Consider the following 20,818-nt stretch of genomic DNA (forward strand, 5'->3'; position numbering starts at 1 on the left):
TTACATATGATTCTACAGTAGCTGCTATCATTCCTTTGATCTTTTGGGGGGAAATACTGTGAGCACATTCCAGCTTAAAGTTAATAGAATTTTACTGAACCCTTTTTACTTTGCTTCCTATAATTTTCTAAACTTAATCCCATGAATCCATGATTAATAATTCCTGCAGAGTAATCTTCTGAATAAATCTGATGATCTAGTTAAAAACAATCATTACTTTTTTATGGGCACAAGAGGTACAAGCCTCAGTCCCTAAATTTTGTGTTATTAGGTTTGTGTGAATTTGGTTAGGCCAGGCTACTGGAGGAATCTTATCTCCAAAAGCAATTTAGCTTTTAAAAGCAATTTAAAAGGAACTGCATCATCAGGATGCATTTGAATTTTTATGTGGTTGATCACTCGAGATTTTCTTATTTACAGTTTATAAAACATAATTCTTGGTGCATTTCAAGAAGATAAATGCATATACATTTGGGGATGGAGTCAGAGCTCAGCTAAATTTCCTGCATGCACTAGAATGGCTGATAAACAAGATGAACTTTGATTGACCTGGTTGGTTCCTTCAGATATAGTCTTAGACTAAAATAATTGGAAGACAGATTCTTGTATCTTGTTTGATGCCTCCAAAATATGTGTGCGTTTCCACTCACTGGGACCCCCACCCCACCCCTGAACTCAGCAGAACTTATTTCTCAATCAACATGCACAGGATGGTGCTGCACATATCTTAACATGAGTAGGATCCTTTGCAGGACTAGCAGAATGTCCTGGCAAAAGTGGAACTTTCACACCCTCCTCTTCCTCCAATAGCCAGAGTGAGACTCAAAAAGGGCTGGGTACCCACATGGGCCGAGAGGCATGCCAACATGGCTGGGTGCACTGAGGAAGGGAGCAAGAATCCCTTCTCAGCCTGTTATGTCAGCAGACTTCTTGCACCAACAATTCACTGCAGAAAGGAAAGGCTGTTCCCTTTTCAGTGCAGGTGCCTAAGCTTGGACTTTTCATACATATAAATTCTTTAATTCTCAAAGGTCACAGATAGCCATTGGGAAAAAGGACAGGTAGGAAAAATCCACTTTGGCATTACCTTTACACTACTGATGTTCAGGGCTGGCCCTGCCACTAGGCAAACTCAGCAATTGCCTAGGGAGCTGGCCTTCTGGGGCACCAAATTGGGTGCCCATGTGACTCAGTGATGTTATCAGTGTGGGGGGAGGGCACCAGAAGTTAGCCTTGCCTAGGGTGCCAGTTAGTCTAGGACCAGCCCTGCTGATGGATAGAGTCCAATTCCACAGGTGCCTAAGCTTGGGCTTTTCATACACATAAGTCCTTTAGGTCACAGACGGCTGCTGGGAAAAGGGACAAGTAGGAAAAATCCACTTTGGCATTACCATAACACTGCTGATACATAGGATCCAATTCCATGTCTACATGATGAGAAGTTAACTAGACAGGAGGAATTTCAGGTTGTTGGAGGAGGTGGTTTGGTTAGCACTCCAGCCTGTCAGATGGGACTTAATGGCAAGTCTCATATTGCAGATATCTCTACTAAACGCATCTCATGCCTCATAACCTTATAAACCTAGATAGAAGGAGCATATATAAAGAATGTTATTACTTGAATTGCATTGAACTAAACATTTATTTCCACAAGAGTCTATATCATATTTTAATATGCTTCCTTGAAGAACATCTAATGTTTTAAAACTGTAAGGCATCAGTGGACACAAGTGGATTGAGCTGGAAAATCAAATCTATTTAATATAAAGATCTCAGCCCTTCAAGATCATGCATGCAAGATTCTTTTTCCCCCTAGAATAAAACAATTCAGTTAGTAGGTTTTTAGGGGAAATAAAAATCAAACTGCAGGAGCTCAAAATGAACCATAACTTACACACTTACCATCAACATGCCATTAGAATTTGGCATGACAGGCAAATTGTAAACCACAACAGCAACTAACCAACTGTGTACTTTGAATATACTAGTGGAATTATTCTAAGTAAACTCTTTGTGCTCAATTGCCTCTTAAAAGTCAATAACTACCCATCATATTTGAGGGCTGTGGGGGTAGTGGCATTATGTTGATCTCAGGGAATGTGAGCTACAAAGAAAGACTGATATCTGTAACTAGGCCAACATATATTTGTTGAGCATGGGGCATGTCACAGAATCTCTGTGCAGGGAAGAGGCATGTACCTAGATAAATACCAGTGCATTGTAATGGTAAGAGTGGTGGGGTCTGGGTACTCTAAGCTGCACTGGTCAGGTCTCAAATGTGAGGTTGCACTATTCCTCGAACTAACCTAGCTCATAGATTGGTAGAGATTACTTAATAGGAATGGGCATGAATCAAAGTCCAAATCACAATTTGTGCCTAAAACAGCCAATTCATGATTCATTCCAAATCGGCTTGGGTACTCACACTATGCACAACTTGCAAAATTAAGCAGCTTGCTTTTTGTGAGGTTTATTCATGTTGTCATCAGCAGAAGATCCTCCTTGCTTGCCAAAACATGCCTGGCATGATGAGGTCACCTGGAAGTGATGCTATCATGCCAGGCATGTTGCCCCGGCAAACGTGCGCAGTGTGACAGCATCACTTCTGGGTGACCTCATCATGCCGGGCATTTTTGCAGCACACTGATGCCTTCTAGCCCTCCTGAACCAAACAAATCACAATTCATTCAGAAAATAAAAAAAAAAATGAAATGAAAATGGGCAAACCAACGAACCATTAAATGAAATGAACCACCATTTTCACGTTCCATGCCCAACCCTATTAGCGAACCCACCAACAGGAACATGGAACAACATAAACAAAGCTTGCAACTTACAGTTTCGCAAAGTCAAAAATCCACTAAAATAAATTAAATTCACTCCATTTATCACATCACACACACACAGAGCCCATACCACTAGGAAGCTTTTTCATATGATCTCCCAATAGCCTTCCATCCAGAAAAGCTCTCCTGAGCTTCAGCAAAACAAATGTGCTACATAAGAGTTAGTCTACATTATACCCTCCATGTTCTAGCTCTGCCTGTTGAGAATTCTGATTGCTCCCTTGCCAATAAGCAAAGAAACCCAGAGGAGATTTGAAATCAGAAGGGAACTGCTGCCCACCATTGTTACTTCACATATCTCCTTCCCTTTCAAGGATCTAGGAGCCTGAAGGAAGAGACATGACAATTAACCACAAGAGACAATGAAGAAAGGCAGCCAGTGCCTTCTCTTTCCCTGTGTGTATCTGCATTTCCCTCTGGCTTTGTCTGTATGCAGGAGTGGGATCTGTCAGAATTCTCAACAGGCAGAACTGTGTGTTCTCATGTAGTGAGAGTAACACATAGCTTGGCTCTAGCTGTTAACTTTTCTCTGGACACTATATAGCACAATGGAGGAGTGCTGTTAAACAAAACAAACATCAGTCAGCATGCAACCTGTGTGCTCTATTCTACATAGTGTCATTGTTAATAGTTACAACTCTCCTTCCAGCCTTTTAATTTTTTGTTTGGAGTGTTGATCAACTGTACCTTCAAAAGTCAAAAGGCATGAGTCCACAATTCAGTGACTCCTAAGTTGTTGTTTTTCATTGAGATGCATGGTTGCCATCCTATTTGCTTATTTTAAGCACATTAGAATACAGACACACAACTGCTCAACAACTTCAGAGTCCACTTCTCAATCCTCAAAGTCTTCCCGCAGCAGCTATTCTTTCTTATTTTCCTCCTTCAATATGTGAGTGCTGTGGGGTGAAAATATTCCTTCTAATATGGCAACTCTATCCATAGCCTTACTTATAATGTTCAATTAATTGCAAGGGTCTCTTGATTGCATGGTTGTGAACCTCTGTCCATGGTACTGACAAAAGTGCTATTTTCTACTGCTTCTGTTTCAAGGAAGTAGAGAAACTATCTGAACAGGTAAAAAAAAACACCCTCACAGAAATGTCATTCTGTTTCGTTAAAATTCTTGAATCTAGAGACAAAACTGGATTATACTGGCTGCAGAAGCATGCAAAGAGAGGCAACAAAGCTCATTTTTTCTGAGTTTCTCTTGAGCCTAATTCAAGAGAATCACAACCTTTCAGGAGTCAGGCAGGAGCACTCCTTGATATTCTGTTAAGCTTTGGAGTTGAAACTTTTTTTCTCTGAATGCTTCTGAAGCTGAGGGTAGACAGGGATGATACTACTAACCCTCCCCCAAATTGATGGTAGGGGCAAAGCTGGAGTCTATCACAGGTTTTGGCAGGCTACCAAGACCTGTCAAAAAATGCACATTTCTCAACTGCAAAATATAGCGGCATTCAATAAAAACAAAAGATAGTAAAGCACACGGCTAGCTTCAGAAAACCAGAACAAAAATCCCAACAGTTATTTGAAACTCTACCAATAAATGGAGGAGAGGAAACCCAACATTTATAATCTTTTGTTTGTTAAGCTAAAATAACCAAACAATAACAGATGTGTAATGGTAATGCAATAATGTTTCTGCTTTTAAATGCTTTTCCATCAATCTCTTTTAGAATATCAATTTTGCCATAAGGCAATATGATTGTGGCAAAACGCCTGTTAATAATATGGCACTGCATATATATGTTGCTAATCAAATTGTGGCATACTATTCCCTCTGAAGAAGTGAGCAGTATCTCATGAAAGCTTATACAAATGTTGTTAGTCTTTAAGATGCTACTGGAATCTTGCTCTTTTCTACATTCCCTCCTGTGTTCTATGGAGACTGTCTATGCTAATGAATTTAAGGGAGAAGGCAGACGCAACATCTGTATAGACATATTGGTACTTTGCAGGTGCTCTCCCCGCATTCAGTTCAAATCTTCACTTTCTATTTCTTGCTTCTCTGACAAAATCCACTCTGCAGCATATTTGGGGAGCTTCAGCTGGCATGAAGGAAAGCCAGCTGTGAACAGCATCAATTAACCTGTGATATATTACTGCTAATTCAGTTTCAGCCCCAAATAATTCTGCAATTGTCTTTATTTTTTAAACTTCTTGTCCTTTTTTGGCAAAATGCACAGGAAGGTAGCTCTAGAACTTTCTCCATTTACAACACTGTCACATGTACAGAAGTAAAACAGCCAGTCACCACTTATAGTTCGCCTTCTATGAATTAAAAAAGTGCCCTAAGAAAAGAATCCATGCATTTTGCCAATGGGATAGTTTTTTCACCACAGCCCATGTAATGCATTGGGGTAGATAAACACTTCCTAAGTTAATCATATGCTATTTTTTGTGTAATATAGTAAAGGGTAATGAGATACATACACATGCCAGAAATAATAAAATGCAAGCATCATTCCTAAACTATAAAAGGCAAGCCAGGACTGACAGCTGGATCAGCATTCACTTTATTGATACATACACGTTGTGCAGTCAGACTACATTGTGGATGAACAGCCTGCTGCAACCATTGTTAAAATGCTGCATCAGAAGTCATAATTTTTACATTATATCATTGAAGGTACACTATTGATAAGGTAACATATCCAGTAGGAAATGTATAATGCGATGATAGTCTGTAACCTTAAACACCTGAGTTTGTGTGTGTGCCCAACAGTTCCAGTCACAGTTCCAACACGATAAAGGGGGAAAGGCATTCACTACCTATTACTGGTGATAAGGAAAGTATATGTTACATTCTGATTAAATTGCATTAATGTCCTGCTAAGACTAGGTAAGGATCAAAGTACTCATGAGAAATGTATACTGTAAAAACAACCACCAACTCCCCTTGCCTTTTGAAATGCCATTTCCCAAGTCCTTTTATTGGTATCTACTTTCTACTGGCAGTAATTCATTTTTAAAGCATTCCTCCATTTCCACATAATGAACTCAGCCAGAACTAGGTACTTAGATATAATGGGAGGTCGGATTAATATCCCACAATTAAATGACTCTCTATTTTATTTTTTTTTATGGTCTGGCAAGGAGTCCCACAACCAGACTGCAACCCATAATTCTACACACATACACAAGAACACATAAAGCTGTCTTAAACTGAGTCAGACCCTTTGTCTATCAAGGTTAGCATTGTCTACTTTGTCTGGCAGCAGCTCTCCAGAGGTCCTGCAAAGCAGACAGATGCCAGACAGATGCTCTGCCATTGAGCAATGACCCCTAGCCCCAACCAGTTCCAACCAAGTTATTTCAGTGATTCACAGATTTGTGCACTAGGGAACACAGCCTGCCATAAGATGGGCTCAAGAATGCCTAGTAGAATGGTCACATTCAGTTGTATTGATTCCGCTCTCTTTCTGCCAGCATATACTACCACTCCAAGACAGGGAGGAAAGATTATCAGGATTCTCTGATATCACTACAGCTGACAGGAGAAAGAGATCCATTGAAGTATCATGTGGTTCAGAAAAAAAGTCTCATTTTTACTACATCCTGTCTGAATGTGCAAACAGAAGGGTAGGAACTTTGAGAAGCAATTAACTGGGCTATCCTCTAGTTGCAAAAATTATTTCTTTCCATGATTCTGTGTGCTGATGTAGAAAATACCTCCTTCTCTTTTTGGAGTCTATAGGCAAATATGCTTGTGATTTTACTCCAGAAAAAAAAAATGGTGCCCCAGCTCTCCAAAATGCTAGTCTAACATAATTGTATCCAAATCTTGCTTACACTGCTGTTCTCAAATTGTACAAAACCTAACTTTAAAAAAAAACTCTTTTCACTAAACAACATGTGTGAAACAAGAGGCTATGCCTAGTGTGCTGGATGGAAGCTGCAGCCTCTCCCTGGAGAATCCAGAGCAAAAGATCCATGTTCCATTTGTCCATCATGTACTGAGTGACCTGTTGACCAGAAAGAAAGATTAGGGCTCAGGAAACTGTCAGTGTAATCCTGTGCAGTTATTCTACTCTAAATCTATTGACTAGTAAATGTAGACTGTTGTGTAGGAATTGCACTGTGATTTACTTGTCAGGTATCAACTCTGGCAACTTCTACAATGTCACAATTTTCAATTACATATCTCAAATCAACTATTTCTCACTTCAAAAAGCTTTCAACTCCTGCACATAGATCTCCTTTTCCCCATTGGTCAGAATGAGCAGACCGGGGTAAGAGCAGGGTTCTGCAGGACTTTTCCCTTTAGCTTATCCAGTGCTCAATGTCATACACAGAGCCATCCACATCTTTGGTGACAGCAACACATTGACAGTGCAATTCTATGCGGAGTTGCTCTAGCCTAAGCACACTGTTGCAATCGGTTTAAAACTGGAGTAATTCTGCATAAGATTGTACCATTATTCTGGCATCAGCTGTTCTCTTCTTGGACACATGAAGCTTCCACATGAAGTCAGTTTGGAGTGGTTAAAAGCAGCAGACTCTACTTTGGAGACTCCAGTTTGATTCCCCATGCCTCCGCATGAATCCAGCTGAGTGACCTTAGGTCAATCACAAGTTCTCTCAGAGCTCTCCTACTGCTACTATCAGGCCTTTGGAATCAGTACTGCCTACTCAGACCGGCCACAGCTCTCCATGGTTTCAGGCTGATGTATTTCATGCCACCTACCACCTGATCCTTTTAACTGGATATGCTAGAGACTGAACTGGGGACTTTCTGCATACTAAGCAGATTCTCTATCACTCAGCAAGAGCCCCCTCCCCAATTTTAGATGCAGTACCAGAGTAACAGCCACACCCTCTGTTACTTTCACAGTCATGGTGATATCCAGAGAGACACCCTGTACTGATTCCCAAGCCATGCACCCCTGGAATGTGATATTGCAATGTAACCCTAGAATATTAATATGACACAGCAATGCCCATTTGAATTGGAATGGTCTTTCTTGCGCATAAGGGAGAAATATTTAGTTCCTTCTAGGCCCCAGGCAGGCTGGAATGATGTCAAGTCCAGTTCACAGGCTGGACAGACATGGGGGCCATGCTGAACAGCTAAGGAGCATCCATTTTTCTGCTTCTGGAAATGAAGAATTCCAGGCCCAGAAAGAGACACATAGTGGGCAGAGCTGTAAAAGTTCCTTCACTTCTTTTGGCAACCTTTTAAGTCTTGCTATCAAAACATAAAAAATAAGGGCTACCAGGACCCCTGCAACACAAATAAATGGCTTGTATACATATGTTCCGTTATTCTTCAGGGCAAGACAGCAGAAACACAAAGGCTAAAGGTTAAGTGGCCATCTTGTTGTGAATGTGTGGTATACCTGTAAACTGGTCTCACATTCCTGCCAGGGAATCTGACTTTTAACAAAATTTCTATTTTTCTTTAATTACTGCTAAGGCTATCAAAGTCAACCAATCTCCTGAACACTTGATGGATGCCTATCCATGTTTGACATTAAGGGAGAAATTTATCACTTTTGGGGAGCTTCAAAGGAATCAGTTTGGAAAAACAGAGCCATGAAAAGTCATTTGGCCAGTGTAATTAAAATTCCTCTATTGGGGTATGGATTTATGACACAATGATCTCTGATTGGATATTCCACGTATGACACTCTGATTTTCTATTTGTGTGACACTCTGCTTCCTCATTGGGTACTTGAATCGCTTGACGTGACATAATTTACCCTAGAAAACAGGCAATACCACCTGTCAAGATTGGGAATTCCTCCATCCTCTTCTCCCTCCATTCCTTCCTGCCCTCACCCCCCTCCCTTCTCAAGAGAAATCTCCCTCCAGAGGCCTTGTGTTTCCTCTGACTGAGCCCACTCTGCAAGATCTAGGTATTGTATCACCTCTTTCCCCATCCATACTTATTCAGCTAACCCCTGTATTCCTCTTGTATGCTTGAAATTGTTTGATTGGGATGTAACTATTTGAAAACCAATACCTATAATAAAATCCATTAATAACCAAAGGATTTTCAGTGGTCTATCTCCGTAAACATTGACAGAGATCCTTGCTCACCTCACCTCTCGTAGACTCACCATTTTGAGCTAAGAAATATTAATATTCCCCCAAAAAAGGTTAGTTGAGATGTAACAATGGTCTCCAGGAACAAAGGATCAGTTTCTCCAGGAATTCACAAAAGTAGACTGGCTGGTTGGCAGTTCTTTCCTCACTGAAGTGCATATAATATTTAAGTTTTTTGCAAGCAAATTTAAATTGAGAGATTTTTTAAAAGAAAAAACTATTTTTTGTTCTTTTAAAAAATTCACCAGGAACATTTGGTACTTAATGGCTCACTTGAGTACAGAAGTCATTTTTAAGCAGATGTCTTCTTAAAGCAGGGATGTGTGAAATCTTCCATGTTATTCCTGCAGTTATTTATGCCTTACCAAAATGTAATGTCATGTGTTTGAGATGCTGATCTGCAAAAGCAGATGTGTATAAATATTCCCCAAGTGTTTAATTTGCATGTTAGTTCAGAAGTTAGTTGGAATTCTAGTACAAGAGCACATGATTCCCTTTCAAGATGCTGAGTGGCTTCATCATTGATTATTGTTGTTTCCTGTCTAACTGTAGACTGGCTTGTTGCTACTATGTACACACCGAGCTGCTGTACAAGAGACCAGATTATTTTATATCTTTCCCAATTGTGTCCAATAATCTTTATTAAGATATACCTTGTTCAACAAATCAGTACTTCTTTTTCTTATTCTCATGAGTCTATGATAAGTACTTAGAAATTTGCTGCTTTAATTCATACCTACAAATAAGCAAATTTTTTCTCTCAAAATCAGGGCAAGTGCTAAGCTGAAATACAGAGCATAGCTTACAAACATTTGTTCCCTTTTTACTTTGATGTTTCACATCCCAGAGTTGGGAGTTTGTTTAATTTTGGTAGGTGGAGGGTTAGGAGGTCTGCTGGTCAGAGAGAAGGTCCATTAGAACTTTTAAGTATTTTTGAAGACAGGAAAGGGCTGGATGCTGTTCTTGTCAAAAAAAGAAAATCCTTTCTGCTTGTTATAAGTCTGAATCAGTCAAAAAAGAAACCTGCTTTGCAACTGTTATGCCTTCTCAGGTCCCAGCTCCCCAGTAACTGGATTACTGTAATACTGAAAGGGCTGGGAAAAAGAAAAACAAAAGAACAACTAAGCCACACAAATCACTGAAAAAAACCTGTCTCTTAGTTGTCTTCTTCAAGCCTATTTTGTAGTTCTTTTAAGCCTATAACCTCCTCATAATAGGCCAAGCAAATGCTGAGTGTCACCTGGAGTCCAAGCACTGCCGTAATTGAGGACCAGAAGACTAAGTAGTCCCCAAGGCCTCAATTATAAAATAGAGTCTCTATAAACCTCTACAGGTATTCTATTATTTACAAGACATACCACTAGATGTATCACTAATCCACCTCAGCACATCAGTCTTTAGATGTTTAATGTAGTACACAAGTAAATATTTATCCAATAAGCAGAATGTGTGTACATAATGCAACCGATGAAGTCTTGTCAGTCAGTTTGAAACATGTGCCCTGCCTTCTTTAAGAGTATCACTCCCCCTTACTTAACTAAATGATCTGTTAGGAGTTCAGTGTGTGGAGCTTCCAAGATCTTTCAAAACTTCCTTACCATGCACACAAGAGCCTAGTTCAGACTGGGAGGCTTTTAAGCCTTCTTCCCCATGTCATTTCTTGATCCAAAAAAAATGGCCCTGGAGGAGTGCTATTTCCCCCTTTGTGGAAAAAACACATGTTCTGTATAGATGACCAATCCACAAAAGTGTTTTGAATCCACATCCTGGCGCAGGGAATGTGCTCCAGCTGAAACTGATCACTGACAAACTGATAAACTGGAAGACAAGTTAACATTCTTTCCTTATATTTGTCAATATAGGGATACTGATATTCCAATGGAAGCAGTGACAATGCACCAGGATTCCCAGATGCACGAAGGAAAACTGTCAACATAGCCCTGAAAATACAGTCCTGTCCATTTGTCCTGAATGACCAGACAAAGAGGAGGGTGAGGTGATAAGAGGCAATATGAAAGCTATCTCACAATCGCACTGTGTAAATGCATCAGGAAAAATATGAGACACAAGAACGTTTCCACTAAATTCCAAAGCTACCTTTGTAATCCACTTTCTGTGTTATCTACTGTATATATTGCTGTGAAAGACTGCACTTAAAAGGCTTAGAAGTGCTGTTCTAACAACTAAAGGGCTGTGAAGGGTTAATTCTCCACAGAGCCAGAGAGCCTTGAGTGACAGGCTGCTCTGACAGACACACTTGCCTTTGACAATTTGTTGTTTGCATTGTTTTATAAATGAAGACATGTAGGCGATTTGGTCATCTCACTGCCCATCTGAGAATGTTATCCTCATTCAGTTTTTCTTGATCTTTGGCTCTGTTGCTTCCCAACCAGCTTGGGAACTGTCACAATTCTCAGCTGCTGCTGCTTCAACCTATCCTTAAAATCATTTAGGACCCTTTAAGATTGCTACTAATAGAACTACTCCCTTCTGAGTCCACGGAGCTCAATGAGCTCAGAAGAGCATAACACTATTTGTTGACTGAACAGCCACATTTCACCATTCCAATATATGTGTGCATGCATGTCTCTATTTAACCACATATATATGACTCAATCCAATAAACTCTCACAAGCAGAAACTGGAACAGTGTTGCTTTAACTATTGAGAATGTATTCCTGAGCCAAGACAGATAATCGTACTACCCCATGGTGAGTTTGGTAAACTGCATCATCCCTGATAAAGAAGACTGTACCTTACATCCTGTGCAAATGTGTGCTAAAATGCATGGTAGAATAGCTGGCTGCATAGGCTCCCTTAATCAAATGTATTTCCACACCCTTAAATTTCTTAACTGCCCACTAATAAATGGATGCATGCAATCTATTTCACAAACTCAAACCAATACTAATCGAGAGCAATAACTACCTTTCCCAGTGCGATGCAGCCTCCCTCCAGTCTCCTGAAGTTGAACTAATTGAGGCACAAGCAGGTCACTAAGCTATTTATTTTGCCAAACTTACTAAGTGCCTGAATTGTTTTAGCACTGGGGACATTTTAAGAGGGTTTTTTATTTAAAAGCTTCTCTAGCTGTGCAAGGTGATTTTTGATCCAGTTGCTTAAAGCATTTCAGTCTGAAATGGCTGTAACAAATACTCTGCAGTCTACAAAACCATTTACTCTGTCTTGGGAAACTCACAAAGCATTTTACCCACAAATATTCTTGGGGAGAGTGATTTGTGCATAACACTCAGTAATGAATGTGACAGACCAAAATATCTATTGTGGCTGGAAGAGTAATAATTATAACAAACATTATGAATTGCTGGTGAGATGCTTACTCAAATGTGGATATATGTATGGAAATGCGGTCATAAAAATTGTCTTCTTGTTAATTATTTTCTTCCGATACCATGGAAGAATGCATTAGTCTTGCCTTACAATTTTCACTCCTGCTGAATTTGGTGTTATTTTATCTTTAAATTATTAATTTAGAAACTGTAGGAATGGAGGCCTCTTGTTTAAGAGCACTGAATTAACAAAAGGTCACTATATTCCTGTATTTTTATGCTATATCATAAAAATGTGTCCTTTCCCTCACTGTTCTGTGAATCAGGCATCTTGGAAGACGGCTTATTAGTGGCTCTGAAGGTCCCATGGAAATAGGCTCTGAAAGTTCCATGGAAACAGACATAAGCATCACTAATTCCTGCCATGTGTTCAGGGGTGCTAAAGAGATTAAAACTCAAGCAGATATGCCTAATAAAACAGCTCTGCTACTGAAATGCATCAATCTAGTGACATGATCTGGAGAAAACATACAAGGTCACTTTTTTCATCAAGGCATTCATCTAAACAAATACATCAATTAGACAGATCATGTACAAGGAAGAAGTGCAAAAGGGTCTCTGCATAAGATATGCTTGACGTCTATGAGAGCAATCTTTAGGGATGCTATATCGCACAACCCTATGGAGAAGTACACCCTTCTGCTTCCATTGAAGTCAATGGGTTTAATAGGGTGTAACTCTGCCCAGGATCACATCATGTGTGTTATGTACCATCAAGTTGCTTCCAATGTATGTTGGCCCTATGAGTTAATGACCTCCAAAACTTCCTTCCATTAACAGCTTTGCTGAGGTCTTGCAAACTGATGGCTGTGGCTTCCTTTATTGTGTCAATCTGTCTCATGTTGAGTCAGGGCAACAGTGGGAGTACGTACTTCTAGTGTCCTGGTCCCACTAGTGGACCTCCTGATGGCACCTGGGTTTTTTGGACACTGTGAGACAGAGTGTTGGACTGGGTGAGCCACTGGAAAAGGGACATGGCTTCTCTTATGTCCCCTTTTCCTACTGCCTTCAGCTTTTCCTAGGATTGCACTGACAGCCATCCATTCTATCCCAAATCCTGGGCAAGGAGAAACATTTCCAAAAAGGGAAGAAAACTGCATAATAAGAAAAGGAAGCAGTACAATTAAGAGAACAGCTTTTGTGCACTATCTTCAGCTTTAAAATATATGTTGTGGATGCCACAGAGCAAAATGGACCTGGTATTATTACAGTGATTGAAACAAGCCTGGTGGGAGTATAAGCAGGGATAATTATTCTAGAATTATAGACTTCTGTGCTTTATATAAAAGATCACTTGTCAGATATGTAAAATAATGCAACCAAGCAACCCTTATATTGCCAGTTGCCAATTATCAAAAACAAAACTGAAAACCTCTCATGCCATGCACCCGGTGATAATGACCCAGTTATTTTGCTATGTTACATAGTAATCTGCAAGACTACTAAGTGATGTAAAACATTCCCAGTCTAATTGACAGTACATTATGTGATTCACTGATCCCAGTTTGTAAAAACAGTAGTTGATTCTATAGTATTGCTTAGAAGATCAGTTGCTTCTGATACCATTTTTTAAAAACCATGACAATAATAGCCCAACCTCTGTGAAACTTCCTAGGGAGGGTCACTTATTTCATGAGAATCCTTTCAATTTTCTTTTTTTTAAAAAAATAGTCTTAAAGACACTGAACTTGAACAAGGTCCTTCAAATTTCCTTTAAATCCCACATATATAAAATCTGGTGGCAAGAGAAGTGTGAAACTTCTATAAGAAATTCGGATTTTCTCATTGAAATACTTTGGATGAGGTCTGCTTAGATATATGACCCATGCCTTAGTTGCAAGCATGACACTTCTGGGCATTCACAAAATAATACAAGCATAAACAAACGATGCCTTGACCTGGATAAGCCAGGCTAGCCTGATCTCATTAGATCTTGAAAGCTAAGCAGAGCCAGCCTTAGTCAATCCAGCCAGAGTCAGCCAACCCACTAAGGAAGTCCAGGGCCACTATGCAAAGGCAAGCAATGGCAGACTAGCTCTGAAAATGTCTTGCTTTGAAAAGTCCACATCTGTGACTTGATAGTAAACAAATACACATAGAACAGCACTGTATTAATGCTTGATGTTTGCTGCCTTGCAGACCCTGTTTAGGTGGAAAAGCAGTATAGATACGTTTTAAACAAACAAACATGTGAGCCTTCCCGTCCTGTATTTCAAACTACTAGGTGTCTGAAAAACCTCCCCATGCCATTATTTTTGCAGATCTTGGAATTGTTCAATAACATGATGTCAATAAAACTACCTATTGTCACTTACAGTCACCCTCCAACTGGTTGCCAGTCATGGTTTGGCAACCCTACAGAAAGTCATATTGTATAAGCCTTTGAAGTGATGCATGTTCTTAGGAAAGGTTCTTCATATAATAATAGATCCTTCTTCAGCAAAGCACAAGGTTCCTCTAATGGGTGCTCCTAAGATCGTACATGACCCCTTTCACATATACCCTCCCCACTATGCTGGAAATGCTGTGGCAAGACAGGTTCCTTTCCCCATAATTGGTCATCTTGCACTGTAATAGCCCAATTCTGGTAGAAAATTTTAGTATAAATTAAATTAATAATGGGTTATACAATACCTTTGGATCCAGCAACCTATGGCCTTAGACACATATTCCCGGTATATGACAGGGTTTTGACACTCCTGACGGTTGCCAAGAGAGTGATAGCATCCAGATGGAAAGATAAAAATCCCCCATCAGTGCACCAGTGGTATACTAAATTCTGGGTTTTTATTTTATTTTAAACAAGCTATCAAACACTGTTTCTCAGTCTGAAGGCAACTCTCGTTCCTCTCTACCCTAATGGATAAATGGCTGCCACTACTGGAAAAGCCATCAGATGATTGCGCCATTGGAGATAGTTGACTTCGACACGGACATTATGCCCTTTTTCTCTTCCATTAACAGCATTTATCCTTGTTTGTACCAAAAGGACTATTATGTTTGAACAATCTTACAAAGTATTATTTGTTTCATCCTCTTGTTTTCACAATTATCTGTCTTAATAGATTTTGTGAAGTGATGTTGCACTCATTTGCTGTTATATTACTGCTACCATTTTTTATTACTTATGGAACTTGTATTTCATTGTAATTGAATAATTATATGTTTCTTTAAAAAAAACAAAGCATGAGGTTACATTTAACCAACAATTCAGTATTGTACAAATACCAGCACTATAACAGATCAAATCCTTGCTAGACATAAGGTAATAGTTAATGTTCCACTTCACAAGCAGATTGCAATATATAACATGATTGCAGCTATCTACAGCCTTTCCATGTCCCCGTATGATTGATTATTAAACTGGTGTAGGTGAGCTCTGCCCAATATCCATGGCACTAAAGTAAAAAAGGGGGTGGTGAAAAGAGACATTTGTTTTATGTTCATTGCGTCAAACACAACTGTTGGCTTTGGGATGCTATTACAAAAAACAAAAAGAAAAGACAGAAGATACTCTGACAGTCTGTTGCTAGAATGTCACACTGTTAAAAGGCTATCAAATCTAATTCAGCTTTTAAGACAGTATGAAGTTTGATAGAGTCTCCAGCAGGTAGCTTAATCAGTGCTAGCTGGTGAAGCATCAAATACACACTCCCATCATGAACTGCATGACATTCTTCCATCTTTTCTTCCTTGTTATTTTATTCCTGTTCTCCCCATACTTATGATTATTGAAGCCAACATCATTTTTGTCCTGGACTAAAACTGAAGGCATATTTTATTCAAACTTCCAGAAAAGAGTACAGCAAACTTAAAAAAAAAAACCCTTCCAAAAACCCTTCCAACATTCAAAGAAAGTACAGAAGAGTAAAAATGACCATGTGATTCTGCATGAGGCTTTGTCCTAACTATTTCTACTAACTGAAAGCCAGCAATCCATCCCTGGACAGTGCCTTATACAGAGGCACAATGGACAGCCTCCCTGGAAGGTGAGTGGCCCTGTAGTTTTAAGCATAGTGGAATCCTTTTAAAGTCCACTGAAGTCAGTAGGCTCAAAGGGTATGATTCTGCACTGGAATACTGTTGCATCTCTGATTGCATTCAGTGCAAAGACAAAATTATTCATCTCATAGGACATCACCCAGTGAAGATTTTTGCACTCAGAGCTTGCAGTTCTCTCATTGGTCCACCAGTTTGGCCCAACACATAGCTTTGGAATTTTGGGAAGCTTCATAAAACAGCACTGTAAAACCATTTATAACAAAAACAAAAAAAACTCTGGGGGTGGCCATTTTCCACAGTAACTCAAAATGTATTTTAGCATAGAGGGAAGAGCTGCTGTTGAAGAAACACAAGTGGAAAGTCCTGCGGGGCATCCTGTACTAGTGAGTCTGTTACTTGGATTTTGGCCTTACTATGGGGGTAATTAATGTGATATACTAAGAAGAGTTACAGCCTTCTAAGTCAACAGAAGTCAATGGGTTTAGGAGGATGTAACTCTGCTTAGGACTGTACTGATAGTGAGTCCGATTATATAAGATCGAGACACAGATCTCAATCCATCTATAAATAATAAATTAGGCTGCGTGGGGTTCAATATGGATCTGGGCTGTATGAGGCATAGGTCTACCTTCACATGGTTTTGCTAACCTAAGCCTATCCATATGTAACTGACACATGGTCATTTTTTCTTTAACATATTATTTTATTTCTGTTAAAGTGTTAGCATTTAGGGCCTAGGGACCAAAAGGTCCCAGAGCACAGGTAGTTAGTCAAGCTGCTCCTGTATTACTGACCACAAGAGCCCCACCCCTTCAGTCAGAATGGCCTGAAGCAGAAGGTCTAGAGCTGTACTGGGAGAACTGCTAATTTCGTTGCAGGTATGTGATGGGCCAAACCTTGGGTTGCCAACCACCAGTTGGAGATTTCCTGGGATTACAACCAATTTCCCAGCAACAGAAATCAGTTCACTTGAAGAAAATGGCCACTTTGGAAGGAAGAATCTGCTGTATTATACCCCATTGAAATCCCTCCCCTCTCCAAACTCCACTCCCCTCAGGCTCCACCCCAAAATCTTCAGGTATTTCCCAACCTGGAGCTGGGAACCCTAGCCAAATTGTATGTTAGAATTTCCCTTTTAGGCGATATCATAAAGGAAGGGTTTGTCAAGCTGTTAAGAGATTATTTAAAACTTTCCCCATGTCAGCCTGGCCTGCAGCAGGAGAGAAAAGGCCTAGAGCTGAACTGAGGGAACTGCTAAATTCTTTGCAGGATCAAGCCAGAGAAAGAAGGCATGAAGACCAGGAGCAGTGGCAAGGGCTACTGAAGAGTGTATAAGGAAAAAGAAGCTCTCCACTTCTTCAAGTTAACATTTTGAACTTTCTCTTTTCCTTGTGTTACAGGGCACTGTTTGCTAGGATTTGCCTTTGTTCTGAATGCCATTTCTGAAGGACACTGACGAGCCTGTCTCTGCAAATGTTGCTATGTTCATAGCCATTATGATTCAACTTCACCACTAGTTGTAAAGTTGTTGAGTTTATAAATGTCAGTTACCTTGAAAGGCTTAACACCATGATTTTTTTTCTTTTTGAAGCAATTTTATATTTGCTTGCCAAGTCACAAGGACCTGTCATTTACTGATTTAAATCCCCTTTCCCCTATTTTCCAACTGGAAAAGGAAATTTAGGAGAGGGATTTCTATATAAGCCAAGGTACTGCTGGGTTACATATGCATTTGTTATTAGTCCTTTAAAAGAAAAAAGAGAGAGACAAAAGTCTGCTATCACAGGAATACAAGAAAATGAAAAAGAAGGACTGATTTTGCACTCATCTTATGCCGCTCTCATGTTCATTTTCTCAGCGCAGCTTTCTTCCAATTTCCCACTATCTGCCCCAGGGCTGCAACAAGGATCAGCATTTTTGCGCAGCAAATGGAAACCGCTAAAAACGGTTTCCATTTGCTGCGTGAAAACACCGATCCTTGCTGCAGCCCCAGCGCAGATAGTGGAACAGAGAAGACGAATGTGAGAGCAGCATAAGGTGAGTGTAAAATTTTGTGCATATTGCTGTACCCAGATACTTTGTGTCAAACTGGAATTACCACAGTAGTACCTGCACTTAGTTGGCTACGGCGTTGGCTCTGACAAATTTGGCTTTTAAAGACATTTTAAGATATTCTTAGCAGACGTTGTGGCTTTTATCTGTAAATTTTAAGACCTTAGTTGTCTGGTATTTGTTTTATTTATATTTTTTATCAGAACAGTGCCAATACCATCCAACAGAACCCTCCTAATGGCTTCAGGCAAGTGGCCAAGAGAAGTGGAGGACAAATCTGCTTCTTTGCCAGTTTGCAAACAGTTTAGGATAGAGGACTTTTTAACCTTAAACAAGAAGTCCAAATCTGCTCTGCTGTCATTTGCTACCTGCCCTTTAGAAAGCAGATTTAAAATTACAGCACCATAAAAAATCCCTTTCTACCACACCCTTGACTGAAAGCCTTGCCTTATTCCTGAATCAAGAATGTTATCTCCCTATCACTAGGGCACATCTATGCAGCAGCACTTCCTGCTGCTGTTGATTTATCACAGCAGGAAGTGGGCAGGTCGTCAACATCCCTCCCTGACAGAAGGACTTACCCTAAGCCAATACAGTTCACTTCTTAATACAGACGGCAGCTGTGCAAGCCTCAACAGGGATCACATCGGGCTGCTGACTTGCTTCTTCATTGTAGCACGCACTTCATGCTGTGATGCCATCTGGCTGTGCTAGGACAGTTACGAAGTCAGTTCAGAATTATTCCCGGGGGGGGGGGGAGGGGGAGGTGCGGTTTGGAGCATCATCTTTAAGTCCTTCAGGTGTATGCAGAAGAAGAATGATCCCAAATGACTGCCTGTGCTGCAGCTCACAGCATCAGCAACAACACATGCTGGAGAATAGGGATAAGGGCCGAATCACAGAGAGATCTGTTGAAAACTTAGGCTGGAATATTTTGTTTGTGGCTGCAATCCCACACACTAAATAATGCACTTTCAATCCACTTTCCAACTAGATTTTACTCGTATGTACTGGCAAAATCCAGTTGGAAAGTACATTGAAAGTGGATTGAAAGTGCATTATTTAGTGTGTGTGATTGCAGCCAGAGTCTTTAAGGTGCCTCCGGACTTCTTTATTTACACATATCCAGCCTTTACAGCTTTTGATCCACTAAAATTGGATACAGTCTCCTGGTAATGTATGGCACCCTGCCTTTGGCTATTTGAAAATGCAAACAGAAGAGGTCTGCGAAGCATCTGGCAGGCTGCCATACAAGGCTACTATACACCTATCTCTGGTCTCTCCCCCAAAGTTCACTGTGCCTTCTTTGAAGATGGAAATCTGCAGTGAAAAGATGCTGCTTGGCACTGTGCTATTTTATTTTGGTTTTAGCTGAAAAGTGGTTTTAACCATTATTGTAAGCTGCCTTGATCCACAAGGAAAGGTGGGATATAAAACACTTTCTCGCAACTTAGCCTATAATAAGATGGTCCCTTATCTTGATCTGGCTATGGTGTCATCCAGACCAGACTAATATAACACACGATATAATTTTGGTCTTTCATCACAAACAATGCAGAAACTCCAGTTGGTGCAGAACACCACAAGTTCAGCTGTTACTGAGAGCTAGATGGAACAGGCATATTATTCTTATTCTCAAGTCATTCCACTAGCTGCCCATCAGTTACTGCCCATCAGCTCCTTTGCTTTATTCTATACTTCATGCTCATGGACCAACGGGTCATAAGCCAACAAATTTGTTATGGTACCGTCTAAGCAAATAAATCTGTCATTGTGCAGAATAATACCATCTAATGTTATAGGATAACACAGTCCAATAAGAAAACTGGGCTTAGATCAAGGTATTGGCTATAATGGCCTTGAAGCCTCATATTTGTAAGACCACCTCTCTCCCTATTCACTGCCATGACAGCTTCGCTCATCTGTACAGAAAAGTACTCTTGTTGGAAATGAATTTTAGCTCAAAAACAGCCTTAAAAATGTATGACTTACTTTCTAAATAATTGATGCAGTGTTACTAGAAAGGGCCAATCTATCTTTTAGCAACGGAAGCACCATGTGACCTGATCATAGTAAACAACCATTTCTTTTATTCTGGGTTGCAATTGTTTTTTTTTAACAACCATGTTTTTTATTAAACTTTATGAGAGTAGCACAAGTGAATAATGCATTATATAAAACTTTGTTTCAGTACTCAGATGTTACAGCTTGTTACAAGAGACCCAAATGACTTTTGAACCACTGAGTCAACTACAGTTCATCAGGCGATGTACAGAGGCCTATCAAAGGCTCAATAAATATTCCAGTTAACGAAATGGAGGAGTGAAATTGTTAAACACCTGACAAGATGCCACACGAGACTCACAGGCAGAAAGGTGTGCAATCCTACGTCTTAATATGTGCTACAATATATTTTATGTTATACTGTGTGCTAGAATATATAATACCTGCTAGAATATATTCTGTATGCTTTATATAATGCTGTGTGTTTCCATTTTGGAAATGGAAGGAAGATCC

Source organism: Heteronotia binoei, chromosome 4 (assembly GCF_032191835.1).
Source record: "Heteronotia binoei isolate CCM8104 ecotype False Entrance Well chromosome 4, APGP_CSIRO_Hbin_v1, whole genome shotgun sequence".
Lineage (NCBI taxonomy): Eukaryota > Metazoa > Chordata > Lepidosauria > Squamata > Gekkonidae > Heteronotia > Heteronotia binoei.